The sequence below is a fragment of the Anguilla anguilla genome, chromosome 18, assembly GCF_013347855.1.
Source record: "Anguilla anguilla isolate fAngAng1 chromosome 18, fAngAng1.pri, whole genome shotgun sequence".
In the NCBI taxonomy this organism is placed as follows: Eukaryota; Metazoa; Chordata; class Actinopteri; order Anguilliformes; family Anguillidae; genus Anguilla; species Anguilla anguilla.
The window spans coordinates 12,167,275-12,181,577 of NC_049218.1; the positions used below are offsets into that span (position 1 = coordinate 12,167,275).

The 14,303-nt window shown below is 49.2% G+C and overlaps 1 protein-coding gene across 40 annotated transcripts in view; it reads left to right on the forward strand.

Moving 5' to 3' along the window:
• LOC118217872 (neurexin-1a-like) overlaps window positions 1-14,303 on the forward strand; it is a 310,125-nt gene that overhangs the window by 161,672 nt on the left and 134,150 nt on the right. The window lies entirely within an intron of this gene.

The window sequence follows — 14,303 nt, forward strand, 5'->3', positions numbered from 1 at the left end:
GAGGCAAGAAAAGCTTAAAACAAAAAAGTATCCCTTCATTCACACCCTCTCCTTTCCTGCCTCCCTTCAGCTCTATATTTTTTTTCTTTTCTCTAAACCTGCCATTCATACATAGCAGGAAGGAGGCCGCTAGTTCACAGAGGCATTGTGGGATATCTTTGTGTGCGACCTCTCTCTGAACCTGGATGCTGTGCAGTCAAAGTGTGGAAGTCTCCTCTGCTTTCTCCTTTATAAATATTCAAGCAGAGACCCCCAAGCCCAGGCCTTGTAAGCCTGCTTCCCTCAGAGTGCCGCATGCGCCTAGGGACAGAAAACAAAATGGCAGTCCGTGTCCACGGGACACTAATTACGGCGAAACGGGAAGAGCTTTACCTCCAAGAGCTCATAATGATAAATGTGGCTAAAGTGGGTGAGCTGAGGGCTGTGGGGGGGAGAGTGAGAACGGGATCATGGGAAGGTGATTTTTTTTCATACCATCCTCTGAATTCTGTCTTAATTTCACTCCTTGAGATATACTCCGAAGGGATTGCTATTGAAAATCCTCTGGCAGAAATAAATAATGGAGAAAATGAACATGCGACCCACGTACATCTGAAGGGGTTGAATTCACACGAGGGGTGTGAATGAGGGAGGGAGACGGAAAGTAAAAGAAAGTTCAGGAGGGAATCAGACCGTTTCCCAGAACGGTTTGCATACGGTGGGGGTGGGTGCGGGGGGACGGGGGTGGGGGGGATGATGTCACAGTGGAACAGCTCAACAGGAGATGCGAGTCCAGCTACCCCACAGATGGTGTTTAAAAGATTTCCCTGTCGGCTCCTCTTCAGAATGGTGTCTGTCATGCAGCACCTCCATTCCGCAGCCCCCTGGCCCCCATCAGACGGCGGGTACGAGGAGCCAGCACCACCGTTCTGCATGCGGCACGCTCAGCAGAGGGTCAATGTGGGAGCACGTATCTCTTTCTCCCTCTCCCCGTCTTTCTCTTTCTCTTCCGTCTCCCCCTCACTCATTCTTTCGTATTATTACATTATCTCTTGCTTTCTCTCTGTCTCTCGAGTTCTCACTCTCACCCTCTCCATTTCACGATCTCTCTATGCTTTCATGATGTCTCTGACTCACTTTCTCACTCTCGCATTTACATTTCACTTTCAGGGCGTTCACTGGTGTGAACTTAGGGCAACGTTGCTAAAGTATAAAACAAAAACATAAATTCATTATACCGATAAAGTGACAGATTTCACGTTTTGGAAGTCTCACAAATACAGTCGCACCTTCAGATTTCTGTGAGCCAGAGGTTCATAGATTTAGGTGTGTGTGTGCTTTTCTTCTTTTTAAGTATTCCGTGAAGGCAGTCTGGGCAAAAACGTTCTCTCGCACTTGGGCTGAATGTTGGATTTGGAATGCAAAGGATTGAGCAGCCAATCAGCTGCCAGTTTGCGGGGTGATTGGGATTCTGAATAAAAAGTGACGGAGTGGAAATTTGACCTTGCCGTTTGGGGTTAACTCCCCTACGTTTTGTGACGGTGTTTCACGTAATATTCTGCTCATTTGGGCTGAGCAGGAAAATCAATACCCAAAATGCACTGCAAGTAAGGTGGACAATGAAATGCATGCTACTTGACTGATGTGGCTTCCCTAGTGACACTTCATGGGAGCTCTCCTACCCACCATGAGTAAGTGCGTCCTTTAGCATCTCCTGCAGCACAGTGCACCTCATTGCACTGGGGTTCTGAGGGAAGAGCACCCCCTCATAGCTCCCCAGCACCACCTCCAGCCACACACTGGTCTGCCCCCATCTAAGGGATTACCAAGTCCATCTACTTAGCCTGAGGGCTTGAGCTTTAGCAGGTCACGAAGTGGTATGGATTTTAGCAACGAAATCTGCGGCCTACGAGGGCCCCTAGATGCTGCCCCTGCGGGCCCCAACCGGCGCTGTGTGAGGAGTGCTGGCGGAGGCTAAAAAAATACAAAAAACTACTGCTCTCGTTCCCCTCCTCCTCCTCCTCTCTGTGAGCTCGGCGTTGCCATGGCGCAGGGCATGGTGGGTGGGTGGGGGGGGGGGGGTGGTCAGCGGCGAGAGCCATAACACCGGCGCCGGTCAAAGCTCTCACAGGACCCCCGACCCGCTGACCCCATTCCACCCCTCTAACCGCACGCCGTCTCTCTTCATCCGATTAGAGCCCCAGGTGCGGGGGCGGGCTCTGACCCCGGCGCCGAAGGTTCGAGAAACCTGGCTTCCTCTAGCCGCAGGCCTCGGCCTGGAGCGCTGCGAACCCGGCCTTCCGTGAGCCAGACCCTGGGAGACGCGCACCCCGAAGCAAACCCGCCAGCCCTAACCGAAGCAGATCGACTGTGCGTCTGCCTCCGCTCAGCGCTACGCGCTACGCACTCACGCTCCGTCTGCCTGCAGAGCTTCGGCTCTGTGTTGTGGATGTTTTTTGGAGCAGGTCGGATTACGATCGTCGCGCATGGATACAGCAGCAGCCAGGGCTTCGACTTTGTCGCTGTGCAGCCAAGGAGAATTCCCGCTGGATGTTAGCCCTCCCCCCCCCCCCCCCCCCGCCAGCACCCTTGTGTACGGCCGTGCCTTTTCAAACGGGGCGAGCCGATTGGTGTTTATGACGGGGTGCGGCCCCTCCCCCTCCTGTTAGGGAACCACATTGTCCCTGTTTTCAGCCCGGATGCATTGTCTCTCAGCAGCTTTCATACTTGCGGGAAGATTTCGATCCTTTTGAAAGAGAAGCAAAGAAAATGCTGTGACAGATGTTAGCCCACCACCTCAAGTGCCAACAATAGCCCCCCTCCCATCTGAGGAATGAAATGTACAGCACTGGCTGTCACATTTCAACCCTTTCAGACACTGGGCAGCTGTGGAAAATTGAATGTAATGACTAAGAGGTAACTGAGAGTACAAGTTACGTAAAGAATAGGCCTTGCAGGCTGAATGACTGACCCACATTTTCTCCCAATGTTCCCTCGAACCGGTTAATTTCTGATCGTATTATTACCCCCACTCTCTCTAAATGTTAGTACAGTACGTGCTGTAGTAATTTAAGTTATCTGGTGAGTTTGGTGGGAGTCAAGGTAACATACATCAAAGCAGAAATGCTGTAGAATCAGGGCAGTGCGGCATAGCTCAAATAGAAGCTTGTTTGATTGGGGTAATTGTATGGTGTGTCCGTAACCTAGATTTTCACATCCACAAAGTCTGTCCTATTTCTCATACTTTACTGTCCTATTCTGGACGTGTAATTTGTGAGCATCGTATTAATCAAAGCAGAGACATTATATATTACATTGAAATCTGAACCTTGGTTGCACGTAACCTGGTGCGTGTGTCTATGCGTGTGTGCGTGTTTCTGTGTTTGTGTGTGTGTGTTTTTGTACGTGCGTGTGTGTCTGCGTGTGTGCCCGTGTGTGCAGATGACTGTTCCATGAAGTGGTCACGGGTGTCCCCATTAGGAACCTGAGGTTAATGTGCGTGCTCAAATCGGATCATGTTCATTGTTCTGCTAAAGTGACTCTCCATGGGTGGCAGCGGACGGGAGATGGGGGCAGGAAGTGGGGGTCGGGGGCTGGGGGGGAGGGGGGTGGGGGGTTCGTGTGCCAGTTTGAACTGGTCTCACTGTGGCTGCTCCTCAGGGCGAGGCCCTGTACCGCCGTGTGAGTAACGGATCAGCAGTCCTGACCGTGTGCTGGTCTGCATCCTGTCCTCCGCTCCTCCTCCTCCTCTCCTCTTCCTCTCTGTTTGATGGGCTGATGAGTGGCTGACCTCGTTTAAGTTCCCCTTTGTCGCTGCCCGCCTTCAGTTCTCTCCGCTCCCCGATACACACTTCAGAAAGAATTGGGCGCAGAAAGGCCGGCGGTTGGAAAAGCGTTCGCTCGGGGACTCTGATACCGCCAGGTGTTTGTGGATTGACAGCGGTGGACCGAGGCCGAGCGGTCCCGGGGAGGATAATCCCGGTCATCGGGGAAGGCGGCGGAAAAGTTTCCTTTAAAGCTGTAAGACACAAGATAACGTTATCCCTGGGATATCTCCCTGGGATCGGGCCGTGATGCTTTCACAGCCTGGGATTCAGCGTCCGTGCTCGCCGATCGATACGGCCCGACTGCGGCTTTCAGCTCCGCCCACCGCCGTAGCGAAACCCCTCACCTGGCCTTTTGTCACAAGCCTTTTCTGTTGCCCGTAGACGAACACTTGACACCACTTCTTTTTGCGAGAGCTAATTAGTGGTGTGGGAAGCACAGTGTGCTCCGCTCCCAGTCAACAGAATGGTCTTTCCTAGTCTACTGCAGCTCCCCGCTGATAACGTAGCAGGGCTGGTGGGAGGTCATGGTACTTCAGACAGGGGGATGTGGCTAACCGGATGAGCATGGGCTCAGGACATGGCTACATCCTCCGCGTAACCCAGGAAACGCTTATGTGTGACCTACATCCTCAAGCAGAAGGTTGAGATCAGAGCAGGACCCTTGCAGCTTAGACAGGGAAACACATGTAGTCTAACAGCAGTGTGGCCTAATCAACAGCGGGCTTTAAACTGAACTGCGGAGTGTCTCAGAGAGTTCTGCCTCCTCCTGCTATCACCAGAACACACGCTGAGTGACGGTGGCCCAGTTGTGTTTGCTGGTTGACAGATCCATCTCAATTTATGCGCTGTTAAAGCATTTAGGCTGTCCCAGGTCCTGCGGGTTTGGCAGCTAATCATCTACAAGCCGTAGACTGAAGAGCCCTGCAGTCCTCCTCATCTTTTTCATATGAAATTCATACAGAAAGTGCAATGAGTGGAATGCCCTGTCTCCCAGGGAAGTCCCCCCCCCAGTAATCACAACCCGTGCCCCCGACCCGGTCCCGCGGCACGCACGCTTCCAGGCGTCTGGGTCGATGAGACGGGACGCTCGATTGTGAGGCTCTCAAAAGGCGCAGGCCCAACAAACAGCCTTCTGTCGGGCGGAAGTAATGGCGTCTCCACGGCGAACAGGGCGGCGGTCTTTGAGTGCAGGGCGGCTAAGTGAACCCACTGTTGGAGAAATATTTGGGTTTCGGTGTGTAAGGAATGCTTGGCCTGGCTTTGACACAGCGATTGTGCCTACAGACATGAGAATATCTTCCTAAAGTGCTTCTGCACAGACCGCTTCTGAACCCTTAATGCACACAAACACACACACATAGCGTGCCTGTAAACACGCACAGAAGGACTTGGCCACAAATACACACACATACACATTGTGTGCTAAAATACACACATACACTCACACACGCACATATACATACACACACGTACACACACACACACACATACACACAAGGCTCCTATTTGGCACGGTAAAGGCACATTCATTGCAGGATCAAGCTGTTAAGTGACTGTGACCTGGAGTGCACATTGGTGGGGCATGATTGACTTCTTCACACCTGGAGGTGGGGTGGGGTGGGTTTAAGTCCCCCAAGCTTTACCAGGGTTACCGCCTGATCAGTGAGACTTCATAAGCACACACGCTTCCAGCTTGCAGACAGTGAGCAATGCGTAGCTTTTTAGTGAATGTGGTCTACAGTGCACAAATGCCAGGTGTCATGCGCACACATGCATGCAAACACATGCACACACACACACACACACAGGCATGCATTCTCACGTGCGCAAACACACATACACGCACATAACATATAATAGCGTAACAGCAATTACGAGAGCAGGCCATTCATCCCAACAATGCTCACCATTTTCCTACCACAAAAAGGTACCTAGTGCTCGCTGTATTTCACGCAGCAACTGCACTGTCAAAAAAATACTCCCTAATGTCTGTGTGGAATTTACCTCTTGCTAATTTCCATTTATGCCTCCTCATTCTACTGAGAGAACTCAACTTTAAGAATCTCTTGTAGTTCACTTTGTTAATCCCTTTTATGAATTTAAACGCCTCAATAAAATAACTATTCAACTCTCCTTTTACTAAGCTTGAAGATTTTAAGTATCTTAAGCTTTTATCTTTAATAACAGGAACCAATTTTGTTGCCCTTCTTTGAACTATTTCCTGAGCCTCTATATCTTTCTTGTAGTACGGTCCCCAGAACCTCTCGCAATACCTTTGTCATACCATAATAGGAGTATTGTATAAAATATTTATGTTCACTACCTTTGGCTGTATAACCCCGCATCTGGTTGGTCCTTTTTTACTGCTGCAGCAGAACCTGAAATGCTTTGATCAACTGTTACTCCCAAGTCTTTTTCAAATTGAGCACATTCCAATTTTGTTCTTCCTATAAAGTAGTCCGGCTTTATATTTTTATTCCGGTTCTATTTTAGGACATTCTTAGAGCTACACAGACATGTCTTTCGCCCTTGGCATACCGCTGGATGTCTAACATTCACATTTTATAAATAAAGAAGATGTATTCATTTCCATGTGTAATATATATTCCATTTCCTTTTCACAAAATAAGTTCTCAGCATGAACTTTGATCTCTGCTACCTCAGCAGACGTGCATGATGGATGGAGTGCAGAAGGAGCAGAAGCCTGCACCGGGCGAAATCGCGCAAGCAGGCATATATGCATTTACGGTGCAGCGTGATGTATGCCACGGTGATATATGTGTTTATTTACGGATTCATAAGTGCGAGGTGCTCATTCTTTCCCGATAATGCCTCATTGTTATTCAGAGAGAGGTGCAAATCCAGAGCCGCATTTTAATTGGAGGCGCAGTGGGGAAGCTCAAAGTGGAAACTAGGGGAAGCTTTCCTCACATGCACTGTGCTAATTTAAGTGCTGTGCATGGGAGACGGAACGAGGGGGCGTGGCCGTAAAAGGAGCTAAGCTGCAGCTAGGTAGCAAGGGCAGTGATGGAGACTCTGTAACCCTGGAAACCTGGGCAGAACTGACCGATTGGACAGGCCTGATGCGGAGGGAAGGGGAGGGGCGGGGGGGGGGGGGGGGGCCTGGATGGTTCTGTAAAGAAGAAAGGAAGGAGGTCGAGGTTGAGTTTATCTATGACCCAGTCAATAGCATCAAGAGCAGGTGAGGGCAGTTTTGAGAGTCATAGCAATATCAATAATCTGGTGGAGATAGGAGACTCACACAAATGGAGGCAGCTATCGTACTGCCTTTATCAGTGACTCACTGACCTTTGACCTATTGTGCTTTTTCCATGTGTAGAGAAAAGGCTTCGATTGGTTCAAAAATGCATTCGGGTAGAACTCCTGTATGTGTTTTTATGTGCATGTGTGCGTACGTGTGTGTTTGATCTTGTGTGTGTGTGTGTGTCTGTGTGTGTGTGTGTGTATTCTCTGGGTTGCAGGCTGATGACAGGGCTGAGTGTGGATATGAGAGTCTCTCTCCACAGCGCTGCTTTCTTTGTTATCTCTTTCATTTCTAATAATGTGAGGCTGGACTCTCCAAGCCAGCAATTTCCCAGCGCTCCTGCTCCACTCCATCTATCAGATTTGTTGTGATGAGGGAAAAATAGCAGACACATTTCCAAACACCACATATCACTCCCTCTGCTTTTAGGAGTGTTTTATATCCCTCTATCTCCAACTCTATCACTTCCTTTTATATCTTTTCATTTAAGGAAAATACAATAATAATTGTGTTACTGCAACACGTGTGTTTGTTTGTGCTTGTATACTTGTACATAAGGAGCCGCATTGAGCTGTTTTTGGGTCCAGAGAGATATGTAATGATTTGTTGAGCCCTGTTTATATGTGAAAAACTGTCCTATAGAAGGAGAAAATAATGTTCCAATTTACCCACAATTCTACAGAGGCATCTTAGTTGTAGACAAGGCATCGCACACCTGAGGCATTTACGCCGCCAAATGGCCGACGCTGAAAATGTGCCAGCAGGTCCCGGATCTAATAGGAGGCTTGCCCCGGAGTCCAGAGAAGCTCAATAGAGATCGGCACATTTTCACCGAATAAACATTTCAGAGCCAGGGAGTTTTTGTGTGTGTGTGTGTGTGTGTGTGTGCGTGTGTGTGCGTGTGTGTGCGTGAGCAGGCCCTGTTCGGTGCACCGATGGCGTGCGGGGGCTTAAGAGGGGGTCTCGCCGCACGGACGCAGGGCTCCGAGCAGAGACGGGCGCGATGACCGCGATGGCGGTCGGTGAGCTGAAGCCTTCCGTTGTTGCCCGACAGAGCGCGGTGGCTCTGCGGTCTGCACGCTGGCCTCGGGGCCGATGCTCCTCCCTGATGCATCCAGCCTGACGCACGGAGGATTAAATTAAAGGTCTGAGAGCTTCCCTCGCCGTTGGGCCTGCAGTCACGGTCAAACAGCAGTGGCGGTTGTTATATGTCAGAAAGGTGTTTCTGCTTTGCCTTATGTGCCATGGGCAGGTTTATTGATGTGTATGTATACTGTGTGTGTGTGTGTGTGTGTGTGTGTGTGTGTGTGTGATCAGTCTCTTCCTCCCCTCCAGCTTAGATGTGCCTCACTTCCAATCAGTTTCTCTGCTTTGTCCTCAGCTGTAGAATTCGAAACCACCCCTTTGTTTTTATCGATTCTTTCTGGGAAACAGAAGGAGAATGAATTTTATCGAAAGTTTGCCTCCACATATTTCTTGATTATTGTTTTCGGTCTTTCAGTCTTTTGGCTACGCTGTATGGAGTTCTGGGTCCGGGTCTGGGTCTGTTTTTTTTTTTTTTGTATGCTCCGTAATGGTTTTTTTCACCGGAGCGGCTGCTGCCCCGCACGTGCGCTAAAAACGTGAGCGGCGAACAAAAGGCTCTCCGTCTGAGCGATCGCGCTTCGGAACGCGAGTCGCGCCCCGCCAGCAGAATTCCGCGCGGCGCAGCGAGAGAGGATTCTGTTGACTGTACAGGTTAGCTGAACGTTCGTTTTTAAAAAATGCGCCGCCTGTTTATCGGTGTTTAACCGTGTCGCCGCGCTGGAATCGGCTTCAAACGCGAGGCGGCCTTCGGAAAGTCGGGTCGATGGAAACGCGCGCAGCATGCGCAGAAATGGCGAGCGGTGGAATGGAAGTACGGAATGTGCGAATGGCGATGAATTGAAAGGAGAAAATATGTGCTGGACACCAGTGTCAGTGTTATCTTCTGGCTGATCCACAGTACTTTCAGCTGCTTTACACGCATAGGCCAATCGATTTGACTCCCTGTGTTTGTGTTACGTTAAAATAACGTATTCGTGTGACACATTAATGGGTCATATTTTTGGAAATATACAGACCAGAGTGTGGTGGAGGTGTAAATCCTTTGTTTTTAAAAAAGGCCAAGTGTGTGATATTAGAGAACAGTGATACTGTACTACAGTATTAGTCTGCAGCAATCAGATAAATACTGTATCTCAGTACAGACTTACCCCTTTGAAAAAAACCCAGACTTAGACTTAAATCAGATTTAATGAATGCAGCTATGTTTTCTCTTTCCATTTTTTTAAAATAAAAAAATATTGCTGTACAGCACCTGCAATGCCTTTAATTAGGCGATTAGTCTGCATTATCAACGCCTAATGTTATGTGTTTAAAAATTCAGCAGTTCACCAGTTATTGCTTATGGTTGAGTAGAGTGCAGTAGATTTAACTGAAAGTCAGGATGTCTTCTAGCTTAACTAACCATGCGAGTAGCATAGGAGCAGGCTTCAGAGATGTGTTGAAATGAGAGAGGGAGAGAGAGACATTTTCCCACAGAAACGTGGATCGGAGGTGAGTAATTTCTAAAATTAACTTGCCAAATTGTGTTTGAGAACAAAGTTAATTGGTCTCGTTTGCGGTGTTGGTTGTGTGTACAGTTAGAGTGTGACTTTGTGAGAGTAAGTGTGTGGAGAACCTCTCTCTCTCTCTCTCTCTCTCTCTCTCTCTCTCTCTCTCTCTCTCTCTCTCTCTCTCTCTCTCTCTCTCTCTCTCTCTCTCTCTCTCTCTCTCTCTCTCTCTCTCTCTCTCTCTCTCTCTCTCTCTCTCTCTCTCTCTCTCTCTCTCTCTCTCTCTCTCTCTCTCTCTCTCTCTCTCTCTCTCTGCTCTGTCTGACTCTGATGCGTGTAGTGGCTCCAGCACGGCGTTAACCTCAGGACACATGGATGTCCTCTGGACTCAGACCCCCCTCCCTCCCTCCCGCCCTGTCCGTTATGATGAGGTGGACTTAACCCAGAGACCTTTACAAAGCCCAGCCAGCCATGGAGCCCGACACAGACAGAGCCAGGACAGATAGCCTGGGCGGCCTGTCGGTTGCGCTGCCCTGGTGGGGGCCGGTGTCTCATTGAGTGTCAGAACGGCAGTGCTGTTCTCAGACCAGCTTTCATCTCGTCGTCTGCAGAGGCTGCGGGAAAATGAAAAACACACAGACAACTTCAGTGTCTGTCTCGGGCTTCTCAGCATGGTGAGAGAATTGTGTTCAGTCATTAACACTGAGGCAACGCTTAAAGAAAACTTTTGCGGCCCATCACAGCCCTTCTTTCCGCCAGCTGAGAGGGGGGGAGGTGCTGAGCCCCCCTCTTCACTCTGACCCAGCCCAGTGCCCCAGCCTCGCAGCTCAAACTGTGTGTGTCTGTGATATTGATCAGTCTGGAGAAGTGAATTTGTATTGGCTCGAAGCTTCACCTTTGGGTCTCTCTCTGTCTGTCTGTATATTTCTGTCTCTCTCTCTCTCACTCACTCCACTCTATTGGTTTATTTTTCTCAGGGAACAAAAAGACCACAGGGATTGAAGGCACACAGCACCGTAGTAATGATTGGCTAATCTTTGGGTTTGAGAGACAGAGTGGTGCACGGAGAGAGAAAAAAAATATTTTCATGGCTCACTGCCCCCTTGGAGAGGTACCTGTGGCCTGGGAGAGTGGGTATCTGTCCCCAGCCATCAAACCCATATTGGACTGTCTGGAAACAACACACCAGTGTGTTCCTCCAGGTGTACTCATGTAGGCCAGGAAGCAGCTGCCTAAAATCCACTGACAAACTTTGCGCTCAAGATGGCTGTTCTTCAGATGTTAGAGAGAAGGGCAACAAGACTGGTTCCAGACAGATATCTTGCATTAAATAAGTACACTTAGTGACTTATATTTAGATTTATACAGTCACAGCAGAAGGAGGAGAGCCAGGGCAGATTTGGTTGAAAAAAAAATGTGAAAGGAAATACAGATTACAAAATATGTTTAAAGTTTAGTTTTGTCCGCAGCAAATGGGGGAGTGGATAGCTTGAAGCTAAATGCACGTTTTACTCCGATGCTAGCAGGTGTTTTTGTTTATTGAGTTGTTTAGCGGGAGTCATGGCTGAGAAGAGGCCATCGGGGTGTTTGATGCGGGCAGAGCGGGTTTGACAGGGGTTTGCGCGCTGGACAGATGGGTTGGTATGGTTACCATACCAGTTGCGAATCAGACTCCCTGTTATTGCAGAGCTGCACCGTGATTGCCATGGCTCCCTTGCGGCCTGTTGCGGAGACTCTCTCTTTTGATTACGATGAAAAATGGCAACCATTTATTTCAGAAAGTGCTTCTGTAAAAGGCTGTTATGTGATACAAGGCTGTGGGGTAACTGTGCTGTAGGAAGGTGATAAATGCCCAGGAAAGCACCTCAAGCACTGACTGCTGAATTCATGCTACAAAAACCATGTTGCCAGCCAGACACATACATGTGCACACACATACATACATACATACATACATACATACATACATACTTACAAACATGCACAAACGCAAGCACGCACTCACATGCATATATACATACAAACATACATACAAACATGCATATATACATGCAAGCATAAACGCACATACACATGTATGCACATACACACGGTAGTTTGACTTGACATATTTTCACCCCTGAAATTTGCATTCCAGATGTATTCATGGAATTTAACTTGGAAGTTGCCCTTAAGGAAAATGTTTCAGCCATTTGACATCATTTCAAATCCTGGGGACATTTTTCATCTGCAATGGCACTGTTCTGAGAAACGTAGCATTTGTTTGCAGTGAAGCTAATGGCTCAGCAGTAGGAACGGTGTGGTTTAGAGTAAACCACCAGGGTGCTGTTTCAAATGACTGTGCTGTGCACCAGGAGGAACTAGAAAGGTCATGCTGTATTTCAGCAACATGTGTAATCACTGGCTTTACCACATGGGGGCGCCAAAGCAGTAAGCAAACAAAGCAAATCCTGGCCATCGTGAATACGTCATTTACTCACTGTTGCGGATACTTTATTTTATAGAGTCCACAGTATCAGATTATTGAAATGACATGAACTTAATTAGTAGGATAATGATGATTGGGGTGAGTTGTCATTGTCTACATGACAAAAAAGCCTTTGTTTTACGTGTGTGTCTGTGCCTGTCCGTGCATGTGAGTGTGTGTATGTGTGTGTGTGTCTCTGTCTGTGTCTGTCTGTCTGTGAGCATGCCACTGTGTCTGTGCGTATGTGAGTGTGTGTGTGTGTGTGTGTATGTGTGTCTGTGCGTGTGTGAGTGTGTGTGTCTGTGCGCATGTGTGTGTGTGGGGTGGGCGGGGGGAGGGGGGCTGTGCACATATGGCTGATTCAGTTTATTTTGATTTTTTTGTTGTTGTTTCCTTGGCAATCAAATGGTGATAGATTGTGTTATTAACTGTAATTATGCAGATGCTATCTGTGATAGCTATTGAGGTCCAAGAATAGATGCATTTTAAGGTTTTAATTCTGTAAAATGCTAATTCAAGTACCTACTCATGTGACACCAGTGGCTTGGTGCCCAACCAAATGTTGAAGGCAGGAATTAGATTGATTGGAGATACAGGGTATGAACATCTATATCTATTTTAATCATGAACATCCATATCTATTTTAATCTACAGCTTCTGCGGTTTGGGAAAGCTTTGGATTCAGGACAAAAATATGCAGTGACGTGTGTGTGTGTGTGTGTGTGTGTGTGTGACTGATGAGAGGTGGATATATTTAAATATGTGCTTTGTTCTTTCTCTTTTGCCTCTTCTGTCCCTCTTACCGCAGTCCTTCTCGGATCGGTTATGCGGTAATGCGCGTGCTTGTCTGCTTTCAGAAAGAGTAAAAACCTCTTCTCTTTAATTCGTGTGTGTTCTCTCAGGGGCAGTGAGTAATGCTTTTTTTAGTGTGAGAAGGGGACGTTGCGCCGGTTTCTGCGGATATCTAAACGGACAGCCCCGGGTTCCTGGGGTTGGGGGCAGATCCCTTCTCATGTCAAGCCTGTTAAGCTGACTTCTTTTTAAGCTGCAAATCACATCTCTCTCTCTGTCTCTCTCTCCATCCCCGGTAACTGAACTTGTATATAGAAATATATTTTCTCCCTGGATGTGAGAAGAAGAGCAGAGACACTGAAAGCCCTTGTGAAAACGGCCCTCTCTCCTAGCCCCGCGCCCCGCCAGTCCTTGTCCCCCCGGGCGCCGGGCTGGGGCTCTGCGCGGTCCTGCGGCGGCGGTGCATCGGGTCGCGTTTCAGACCGCGCTCGGTCACAGACCACTGCGCTCACGCCTTTGTTCTCAGTCTCTGCTCTTCTGAGCCCCGGCGAGGCTGCATTCCACAGATTCAGCACCCTGCCTGTGGACAGCGCCTCCTTAGCCTTTCATGTGTCCGTGTGTGTGTGAGAGAGAGAGAGAGAGAGAGAGAGAGAGCGAGAGCGAGAGAGAGAGAGAGAGAGAGAGGAATAGATACCAGCATTAGGCAGTATCTGCAGTGTGAGGGCTCAGGAGCGCTGTAGTTTCAGTGGTGCAGAGGAGAGCTCCTGTTGTGGCCGGGTTGTAAGGTGTGAGTAATTAAAGAGTCGGGATTGGCCATGCTCGCACTTCGGCTTTTGGCGTTAAATATTCTTTTTGTCTGGTGGAAGCGCGCTGCTTCGCCGCTGCTGATGCATCGAACTGCGCCACCTGCTACCCCTGTCTCCGCCAGCTACCACCCCCCCCACCTTCCCCCCGTCTCTGCCTGCTACCCCCCCCCCCCCTTCCCCCCGTCTCTGCCTGCTACCCCCCCATCTCCGCCTCGGTCTGTAACTCCGGCCCCTTTCAGCGCCGTGCTGCTTGGGCTACTGGAGAGATGCCCCCCCAAACCCCAAACCTCACACCACCCAAAGAGAGACTTGCAGAAAGGCTGAGATCGATGGAGTCGGGAGTAAAGGGGGAAAAATAGAGGGAGGGAAAGGAGCCCGGGGAAAGAGTGAGTAGGTGGGGTGAGGGAAAGGTGGGGGGGAAAGGTGAGGGGGGGGGGCTCGTTTGACTCCCTGCTCTCCTGTTGTCTCCATTCGGTTTGCACACCGGATCTGCTCATGTGAGCGCACTGCCACAGAGGACTGACTGCTATAATCCAGAGTAGTGGAGAGAGGGAGGGAGGGAGGGAGGGAGGGAGGGAGGGAGCGGGAGAGCGA